Here is an 11430-nt window from a genome sequence, read left to right on the forward strand (position 1 = left end):
GTATATTGTTGTCAGTTTTCCATTTTGTTAGTATTGTTGTTAAACGTTATCATAGATACATGGGTATATCTGTGAGGTCAGATTCAAGCCAGGTATTATCAGACTCCCAGGACCCTGCTCCAAACCGCTGCCTTCTACTAATTCTTTGCAGTCAAGAGAGATGCTGAAATAACAACAGAGCACGGCAAACTGTTGATATAATAACCTTCCAATCTCCCAGTCAAGCCAGAAGCTAATTATCGTAAGAAAAACCCACGCAGTCTTTAGATGCTGAAAATGGAGGTGCTTGGACACAACTGGTTGATTCCCAGAACATTCCCTTTCCATCCAGATGGCTTGTCATGGCGTCAGCTCAACCCACTTGCACCGCTCAGGGCCTTCTAAGTGGACTCCAGGCACTCGTTGCTCTTTCAGAAGCGAGACGTTGACTTTGATACACTCTCATCTCTTGTCTGGTGCCTTATAATTAAAAACTTATGATGCTGCATTACAAGGGCATAAAAATCGAAAATACAAAGCTGTGTTGACGATAAATCTTAAAGTTTCTTTCTTCCTGAAGACCCCAGAGAACTGAGAGAAAGCACAGTGTTGCAGGCAGCTCTGTGGACTGAGGCCCTGGTGTGGAAACCCAGAGAACTGAGAGAAAGCACGGTGAAGAACCCAGAGAACTGAGAGAACTGAGAGAACTGAGGCAGCTCTGTGGACTGAGGCCCTGGTGTGGAGACCCCACCTTATGTTCCCAGGAGATAAGAGGCACAGAGGTCCAGACTCCTGGTACCAAAGCTGAGACGGAGCGAGGGAGCGGTAATGGCAGTGAGGTGTGTCTGCTGGGAAGTGATCACACAGGAAGGCCAAGGGATTGAACACTTGGTGGTGGTGGTTGTTCAGAAAGATCAGCGATGTGGTGTGTGCTGGGAGTAGGTGAAGCTGAGAGCACCCCAGCTCGGTCATGGAGCCCCTGACTTATATCATGAGGCCCATTCCTGGCTAAGACATCTTAGCATGAAACTTTTGCTTAAAGAATTTCCTAATGAGTTTATTTTCCTTTTCCTTGAGCCTGGCACACCTATCCTGCCCTGAAACTACCACTGTCTTCAGGCTGAAACTAAACACGCCAAAGACAATTAAACAATTGGTTCAGAAACCAGAATGTTTTGTTTCCGTGTAGACAGCCAGGACATGAGTGTCGTTGTTCTTCAGACATACATGCATCTTGTGAAAAGGGAGCGGTCACGCCTGCCTGTGTTTAGACGCTTACAGAACTGAAATCAGCATGAACTCTAAAACCAGCATGTTCTGGTCTTTGGAGCAGGCACTGGCATCTCAGCTAATAGTCATTACTTTACACTCTTCAGCATGAAGCGTTCGTTCACATCCATCATGATTGGGATCAGAGTTCCAGGTGAGGCGCTAGCAGCCCCTTTAGAAAATGAAAGGGACTATGATGAGGACCTGAGGTGACGCTTGGCGGGAAGTGGGGACTGCTGGGCCCCTGCCTACCTGCTCTCTGTGAGGAACGTCCGCAGGAAGCAGCTGGAGCGCCAATGGACCCTGACTGGGAAAGGGACTTGGTGGGTCCCAACTTGACCTCACACTGGAAACACGTTTAGTTCAGGGTGAGCGCATTGATACATAGCTGTCAGGATAAAGACCCGCGTGTTGCTTTGTCATTCATTAATGAAATGACAAACCATTAATGAGGAAAGAGTATTGGCTTGCAGAATTCATTTGGAAAAATAAATTAATTGTTGTATTAAGGACAGCCTGTTCCACAAAGTAATTACTGAGGCTGTGATGGAGAATTGCTTTATAGTATTTATTTAGTAAGCTGTTGTTTACCTTTTTCATTTGATATTGATTTGTTCTGCATATAGTTTTCTTCTCTCCTATCAAAGGAAATTGAATGTAATTTTAAATGATGATTGTAATAGTGTACTCATCTATCTACTACTATATAAAACCCTGATATGCAAATCGACCAAATGGTGGAACAACTGGTCGCTGTGATGCGCACTGACCACCAGGAGGCAGACGCTCAATGCAGGAGCTTCCCCCAGCCCGCAGGCCTTGACAGGTGGCAGGGGCGGGGCTAGTGAGCGGGTGGTGCCAGGCCAAAGCTGGTGCAAGTGGGGGCCCTGATCACCCCATTGGTCACCCCATAGATCGGCCCTGATCTCTGGCCAGGCTTAGGGACCCTACCTATGCATGAATTTCATGCACCGGGCCTCTAGTAATTGATAAGATAACAGTATTTTGATATGTTTACTAAATTCAACACGCAATACAAAGATAGAAGGCTTATTAGCATTTACCTAAGTAGATTTTCAACACAGTAATCTCTGATAAAATATATCCTTATTTAGTAGGTAACTAGATGGTAGAAATGGTACCAAAATTCAACAAGTTAGCGACATGCCTTTTCCTGTATGATTAGAAAAAGCCATGGTTTGTTAATATTGCTGCATAAAGAGGCAAAAAATAAATATTTAATAAGAAACTTGCAGTAGTTAATGTTTTTAAAAAAATGCAATGTCAAGGGCTATATGAATGAGTAACTAAACAATGCTAAACCAATATAAAGAATTCTAATTTTCACTTCGGTTTTATGCTATGACTTTGATCTCTACATTACACCTCATCATTTCTCTTTATGTAAAACTAGAGGCCCAGTGCACAAAATTTGTGCCTGGGTAGGGTCCCTAGGCCTGGCCAGTGATCAGGGCCAATCTGTGGGGCAACCAGCAGGGCGATCGGGGGGTCCCAGTTTGCACCCACCTTGGCTGGCCTGGTGCTGCCCATTTGCTGGCCCTGGCCCCTGCCACCACCTCCAGTCACCTCCCTCTGCAGGATGACTGGTGGGGTGATCCAGAGCTCCCACTGGCACCCGCCTTGGCTGGCCTGGGGCCTGCAGGCTGGGGGTAGTTCCCGTGTTGAGCGTCTGCCCCCTGGTGGTCAGTGCACGTCATAGCGACTGGGCGTTCCACCAGTTGTTCTGCTGGTCAGTCGATTTGCATATTAGTCGTTTATTATATAGGATAGAAATGTTAATAAAAAAATTTATTGGTTAGTATATACTGACTAATGACTTTAATTGGTTTGACAATTCAATTGTAATAATTAATATTATTAAAATTAATCTTTAATATGATATACATTAAAATGTTTTTCATTATATACAACTCTAAAGGAGCAAGTAATTGGTTTTAAATTATAAACGGGTGATCAAAAGCTCCCCTTTTTAAAAGAAGCTAACTCATGATCTGCTGTGAATAAATGGAAGTATTTCTGCATTGCATTGCCTCAAAGAGACTTCCATCCCATTACAGGGCAGATAATTCTGCAGGTAATAGCAGATCCACTTGCATAATAGCACTGTGTTTCATTAAGATAGAAAAAGATAAAACCTGAAGTAGCCGCAGCCGAGGTAAGTCAGCCTGCTCACTGCTGCTTGGCGATAGCTTTTTCATTACTGGAAGGACCTGATGGATATTTTTCAAAACCTACTTTAGACAAGTGTTCAGAAAGGAATGACTTCTCGTGATCAAACGAAAATGAAGGGGAAAATGGATGTCCTTCCTCCCTCCCCTCCCCATGGAAATATTTTCGAATAAGAGACAATGATATCTCAGAGCTGTGCAGACCTCTCAGGAAATGCTTTCCTTCATACATTATGCAACAACTGCTTTACGCTCAGCCTATTTCAGCGCCGTGAAAGATGCAGAACGTAAATGAAAGGATGCCACCGACCATAATTCTTCCTGGAGACAGAAGGCACGTGTCTGCTTGAGCCCCTTATTTCTATTATTCCACGGAGGCAAATAGTTCAAACCATTGTTGTAAACATTAGATTTCTCCACTTGGTTTATTTCCCTAGTAGCCACCAGATGGCAGCAGAGGACGATAAGTCAAAAGAGATCGCCAATTCAAAATGAACGGAGTTCATCAGAGGAATGTTTTTGGTGCCTAAAGCGTAGAGCTGGTAACGAATTCATTCCTGGGGGACATTTGTGGAGTGTTTGGTCCACCATGCGGTTGCAATAACCCCTCACCAAGCAATTTCTCCGTTCCGTCCAGTGGGAACCGTAACAGGCTCTCTCTTTCGTGCGGTGGCATCTTGGAGGGTCAGCGTTGTTGGTGGGAACATTAATTTGCAGGGAGAAATATTAGAGCTTCAGGAAAATGTAAAAGACTGGCCCATGAAAGTCTCAGAATTTGCTTCTTAGAAATCAATACCTGGTTTCCTGTTTGTGGCCCCATTTCCCTCTCGTAAAAAGGAAACAAAAATATGTAAAAGTCCACACTGATTCTATGAGGTTATTTTGGCTCATTAATGCCGAATTTGTAATATTTCTACCACCTTCTAGCAGAACAGGGTACAATTTCTCTGGAAAGTGAATGAGCTAGCCAACAAATGGTAGGTACTTTTTAAAGTTTAATAATTGCCGTCTTTCCAAAAATTGGTTTAGATGAGTACCCCCACATTCTATATTCTGTTACTTTACATGAACTTCATATTTTCTCACATGCCTACAATGACTGCAAATGACCTTATTTGCCATGCTTGGATATTCTTGCTGTGGACAGCATCTACCCTCAGATGCTGAGGAGGGCTGCCCCCCTCACCCCCCACCCCCAGGGAAATGCCACAGAAAAGGAGTTTCATTTCAGGAATTCCATGCACTCCTTTTGGGAAGAATATATAACCACTAATGCCGTAAATCTCTGAAAAGTCCATTTAACCGGTTATAAATTCAGCTTCTTAAACCCTGTTGTTAACAGGCACTCAGAAATGCCGACTTAGAACAGATAAATCAAAACATTAGGATTACGTTTCAAGATCCTTAATGCCTCTCGCATACAAAACTGGTATTTTAGCATCACAAATACTGAATATCCAACTCAGTTGTCAACCAACATTGAAAAAAATCCTATCAAATCCCAAAAATCTTGAGGCAAGAATTTAACCCAATTTTTAAAGTTTCTCATATACATTTTTTTTCTCCTTCCCTATTTTAAAAATTTATTGGGATAACATCCTACATAACAAAAGCCTAATATGCTAAGTGTCCAGCCACCCATTCAACCAATCAAAGCATAACATGCTAATGATATGCTAAGGCTTCTCAACTGCTCACTATGACATGCACTGACCACCAGGGGGAAGATACTCCGACTGGTAGGTTAGCTTGCTTCTGGGGTCCGGCGGATTGGGACTGAGCGAGACAGGCCAGACACGACCTGGAGCCCTCCCGTGGTCCCTCCCCAGCTCACCAACCTCCCACATCCCCAATCATTCACCAGTGGGGACCCTTGGCCTAACCTGTGCCCTCTCACAATCCGGGACCCCTCGGGGGAATGTCGGAGAGCTGGTTTCAGCCCGATCCCTCTCAATGCAGGAGCTTCCCCCTAGTGGTCAGTGTGCTCCCACAGGGGGAGCGCCGCTCAGCCAGAAGCCAGGCTCACAGCTGGCAAGGGCAGCAGCGGCAGCGGGAGCCTCTCCTGCCTCCGTGGCAGCGCTAAGGATATCCAACTGCCGGCTTAGGGAGTGAGCCTAAGCCAGCAATTAGACATCCCCCAAGGGCTACCAGACAGTGAGAGGCACAGACTGGGCTGAGGGACCCCCGCCCCCCAAGTGCACGAATTTCATGCACCAGGCCTCTAGTTGGTTAATAAGATCATATAGGTTTCAAGTGTACATTTCCATGATACAGGATATACAATTATACAGTATATATTGCATTGTGTGATATAAATATATCTTAAATTATGCAAATAATTCCATTTATCTAAAGCAAGAATTTTTTGTGTGGAAACTGTGTAGGCAACTTGGACTTAATCTTGAAAACTAACTTAATATATGTTGCCACCCAGTGGTCATTCCATAAATCACAGTTTGGACTGAAATAGAGCAGACATTTGGCTGAAAGGTATGTTGTAATTACATATAGAAATAGAATTTTAAAGTAGATTATCTAAATTCAGATTAACATATAATTTTATAAATACAATTTGTGAGTAGCATTTTATTCATGAAATCTTCTATTTGGTTTTCATTTCATCAATTTTCTAAATTTGCTGAGTACCTCCAAGTATAAACAACAGTTTGCTATTTCAGAGGGTTCGCTGTTTGGCTTATTTTTATATGCCTTCTTATATATGTTTCCACCTGGTGGTTCACATGCATTTCATTTACAAATTTATCAGTCATGTCAAGTGATTCCTAGTCATATGGCCTTTCAGAAGAAATTATAGTCATTATATATCAGCAAGTGCAAGCAACTAAAATTAAACCTGTGGTCAGTTCCCCTCGTGATGGAATGTGCCTACTTTAAGCCTTAAAAATAGTTAAATGTTATTTATTTAACAAATACCTTTAAAATACCCACTTAGTGCCTTGTTATATGTAAGTAGAAGTAAATAATAAGCAATATTTACCTATTCGCTGTCTCATGGAACATCTAGAGGAGAAAACAAAGGTGAAACAAATAATTACACACACAATATATTTTATTGGAATTTAGCCAAGGATCAACCATTCACACCCACCTTTCCTAGGGTACATGCCCACTGAGTCCTGCACCAGCAGCCATGTCTCTGCCTCTGCTCCCTGCCGGCCGCAGCGAGTGCCACCCACCAGCTCCCAAGGCCATGCTGCTGTCAATAGGGAGCACCCACTTTTCTTTACTGGCCTCCACCTTGGTCTCTCAGATGTATTCTCAGGGTGTCCAAGACGGTACTAGCCCTGGCTGGTTTGCCTCAGTGGATAAAGCATCAGCCTTCAGACGGAAGGGTTCCAGGTTCGATTCCCATCAGGGCCCATGCCCGGGTTGCAGGCTCAGTTCTCAGTGTGGGGCTTGCAGAGGCAGCCAATCAATGATGCTCTCTCATCATTGGTGTTTCTATCTCTCTCTTCCTCTCTGAAGTCAATAAAAACATATTAAAAAAAAACAACTAAGACATAAGACAGTACTAAATGTTGAGAGATAAATAAGAATCATAACCTAGAAGAGAAAACTATACATGAACCATGGTCAGTACCACAGTCTCAATAAATAAATAAGCAGCAAAACCCATGTCCTTCAGAACTGACCCTTCTGGATGCACTCAAATTCCTAGCAGCGACCTCCCTGTCCTTGGATCTATGTTCTTCCCAGATAACCCCTGACTTCTCAAACCTTTGCATAACCCTGTGTTCTTTTTAGAAATTCACACTCCACCTTCTAAGACCCATCGGCCCCCAGCCTGGACCCGTAACTCTCTAGCAATAGTCCAAACCCGTCCTGCCTGGTGCTGGCCCCTCGAGACAGTTCCCTGGGAAGGCTGTCTGCCGGTGCGGCGTTGAACGATGCTGCATTCTTCCAGTTGTCCATCTAGCTGGTGGCCATGGAACACACTCATCCTTGGGGACAGTACAGCCTACATTCACAATAAGCAGAAAACAAACTCTCCTCAAACAACCCCTCCCGTGGTTCACAGAAGAGGCAATGCTTGTGCATACCAAAGAAGAGTGATGGTTCCCCTTTAGCTTTTCTTTTCCTTTTTAAAACCGTAAACACGGTAAAGTATAATGGAATATTTACAGATATTCACAAAATGTATGCCAAGAAAGTTTACCATGACACCGAGCACCTGCCGACTTGTGTCAGCATTGTCCTTTTGGCATGTCAAAACCGTACAGTCGCTCATCTCTCGCTAATATCTACCCTTCTTTCATTCTTAAAATAATCCTTTAGAGGTGCTTGTTGGTTATTCTCTCAAAATGACCCCATTATTCTCAAAGGTCTTATGTGGACAGATTTCTGCCATGAAGCACTTGTTAGCTAATTGAAAAGGTAATTGAAAGTCAAAACCAAATTTAAACCTCCTTATGAGGATATCTCATAATTACAACATTAATTGGGTTGATTAAATTCACACAACATTGAAAATTACCTTCACAAAGACAATTCCTATGGCCACATAGTATAGTTTCAGAAATAAAAAAAATATTAGAAATCTCCAAAAACAGGAAAAAAGGATTTGAAACATCAAGGTAATGTCACTAGATGTTTTAAATTGTATTTTTGAAAAAGAAACAGGTATTTCATTTAAAAAACCCCAACCATATTTCCAAGTTCCATCAAAATAAAATAAAATGGAACTATAATGTCTTAAGTATTCTAAGCATTTCCAGTGTGTCCAAGGGGAGAACAAAGAGAAAGTATAAGATTGCTGAAAGAAAAACTATCCCTCAATAAATCAATAAAATTTCTATCAACGGACATGGAGTATAAACATAAAGGTCTAAGTCCATGGTTTTCTACCTTTCTTTCTGAAATTAAGAGAGCAATAAAAGAATAGATATAAACCACGAGGCTCCATTTTCAGTGAAATCGGGGGACAGACCAAAGGTGACCTCGTGACTTGCTGTGTCCATGCCTTTGTGTCATCCCTCCCCTCCCTCTGAGTGCAGGTTGGGCCTGTCACTTGCTTCTAGCCAACGGAACATGGCAAAGGTGAGAGGACTCACGCCCATGATCAGGCTACATTGTCTTACACTCCTGCTTAGCAGGTGGGAGAGAGGGGGAAGTTGCCACCCTGAAGAAGCCCTCCTGGCAGAGACCTGGTGTGGCTTCTGGGAACGTGCTTGGCCTGTAGGACCTGAGGGCCATCTATCATGACAATCGTCACCAAGGATCGAGGCTCCCAGTTCTATAGCTGCAAGGAAATGAACTTCCCAACAACCTGAAAGGCCTCGAACGTGACTCCTCCCTCTCAATCTCCAGCTGACAGCCCGGTGAGGCCCTGAGCAGACAACCTAGCTAAACTGTGCTCACACTCCTGCCCCGTGGAATGGAGATAACAGATCCGGGCCATTCTGAGCGCTAAGTTTGTGGTCATTTGTCACATAGCAATAGACAATGAATACACACAAGCAACCCTCAGTCAACAAAATATACACAGGGCCACTAAGAGTAGCTGAAATTGAGCAGAAACCTTCTAAGAAAGAAAGGAGCGATGAGTTGAAAGGGACATCGGAGGGAAGTTCAGAAAGTGCCAATCAAAACACTATCCTTAAACCCAGCCAGTGTGGCTCAGTGGTTGAGCATCAACCTATGAACCAGGAGGTCAAAGTTTGATTCCCGGTCAGGGCACCTGCCTGGATTGTGGGCTCGGTCCCCCATGTGGGGCATGCAGGAGGCAGCCAATCGATTCTCTCTCATCACTGATGTTTCTGTCTCTCTCTCCCTCTCCCTTCCTCTCTGAAATCAATAAAAATATTTTTAAAAAATACAAGCAAAGCTCTAACAGGTTTGGCTCAGTGGATAGAGCGTCGGCCTGCAGACTGAAGGGTCCCAGGTTCAATTCCTGCCAAGGGCATGTACCTTGGTTGCCAGCACATCCCCAGTAGGGGGTGTGCAGGAGGCAGCTGATCGATGTTTCTCACTCATCAGTGTTCCTAACTCTCTATTCCTCTCACTTCCCCTCTGTAAAAAATCAATAAAATATATTTTAAAACAAAATACAAACAAAAAAACCTTGTCCTTGAGAGTGAGAGCTCTGTCTAACACACCAGACCTTGAGATCCTGTTTCCAGAAACCGTATGGGACCTGGGGTTAGCAGTGCCATGGAGGGCCCAGGTTAGCTCATCCATGCAAGGAGTGCCGGGTATGGAAGCATAGCATGGACGCAACATCAGGACGAAAGGCGGGAGAGAAGAGGAGGGTCTTCAGCCGCCTCTGCGTCCCCAGAAGCTCCTCAGCCAGCGTTTCATCCATTTCATGCCCACGGGACCCACCCCTTCCCGCAGAGGACAAGCTCCCGAGCTGAGCTGCGTTCACTCCAGTACAACTCCGTCCCCAACGCAGAGCGTCTCAACCCTGTGCCAGCCCCTCAGGCGGTGAATCATCCAATCAGCTCTTTTGTTTGTTTAGGTCCTTGGACCACGCGGGACAAGATGATAACTAGTGATAAAGGTTAGGGTTCTACATACCACCCACTGGCTTAGGCCACCCGAGGTATGTTTCCATGGGGCCCGATCATACTGTCACTCAACTCCCCGCGAGGACCCTCACCGTGTCCGAGGTGGGATTCTAGGAAGCGATGAAACTGGGAATTCAGACCCTGTTCTGACTCTAGAACCGGCGATATTAAATAACCAAACAAAGGCTGGCATTGACTGGTGCTCCCTGCAGACGAGGCAACGTGGTGAGAACGTCGCTTGTTCTAGCTCAGTTCATCCTCAGAGCAGCCCATGAGTGGGTGCTGGGGCGGTAAATCATGTCTCTCCTCGGATTGGCAGCCACCCATGGACGCTCACTGTATTCAGAGTGAAGTCTCCGATAAGAAATGTACAGGTGTTGTATGCCACTTCCCAAAAAAAAATACTTGGTAAAATCATGCCTTTGAGGTTAGCGCTCAGTGGAGAGCATTTGACTGCAGAAATTACGACAAACTGTGTGATGTAGTTATTAAAGAATAGAAAGGGACCCGCCCATTAAACTGCCTCAAAAAAAAAATAATAACACCTTTGGCACCACTAATAATCGCCCATTATTTCTGCATCAAGGGCCATGGGAAAATAGTAAAATACACAATTCTGCTTGGAAAAAAAAAATTTCCCATTGGTTCCCCAAAATGCAGAGATTCTGGAACGGCCCCGATTGTGCAAAAGAAAAAATTAAGTCGTATCATCAACAGACGTGTGAAATGAGTGTGGACAATAGCTGTGTTTTCAGCAACTATTATTTTAGGTAGATAATAAAAGGTCAGGAAAAAGCACCACTTAGATTGGACTCTGTCCTTAAATCTTAACTTTATTCATCTTGAATAGGATTTTAGAAAAATAGACCATAACCCCAAACTGAGATTTTCACATAAGCTCCGCAAGGTCTGACAAATAAATTAATTTTCTCATAGAAACCATCTCAAGTGCATGTATTTGATTCATGTTTGGTATTAGCAGCAGCAGCATCAGGAAGAAAGCACTTATAAATAGCTCTCCAGGCCACATGAATGCACTGAGCTTTCACAGTGTCCAAATAAAGGATTTGATTTAAACAGAGAAGGGGGGATATATGGTAAGGGGACGTTAACACTGAGTTCAGGTATAGCTGACATCAGAATAGATAAGATTTTAAGAATAAATGAAATGGATTAATTATCAATGTACATACACTAGTCATGGTTAATGCCTTCCTGAAAAGATCTAAATAAACACGTTATTTGAACACATAAATAAACTCAAAAGTAAAGTTAGCTCTGGAGTAAAACAATTTGACATGTCCTCTGCTCTTTTTTAAAAAATTGTATTTTTTAATTACAATGTACATTCAATATTATTTTGTATTAGTTTCTGATGTACTGCATAGTGGTTAGATAATCATATACTTTACAAAGTGTTCCCATCAATATTTTCAATATCCACCTGGCACCGTACATAGTTTTGC

This window comes from Myotis davidii, unplaced genomic scaffold, assembly GCF_000327345.1.
Source record: "Myotis davidii unplaced genomic scaffold, ASM32734v1 scaffold520, whole genome shotgun sequence".
Lineage (NCBI taxonomy): Eukaryota > Metazoa > Chordata > Mammalia > Chiroptera > Vespertilionidae > Myotis > Myotis davidii.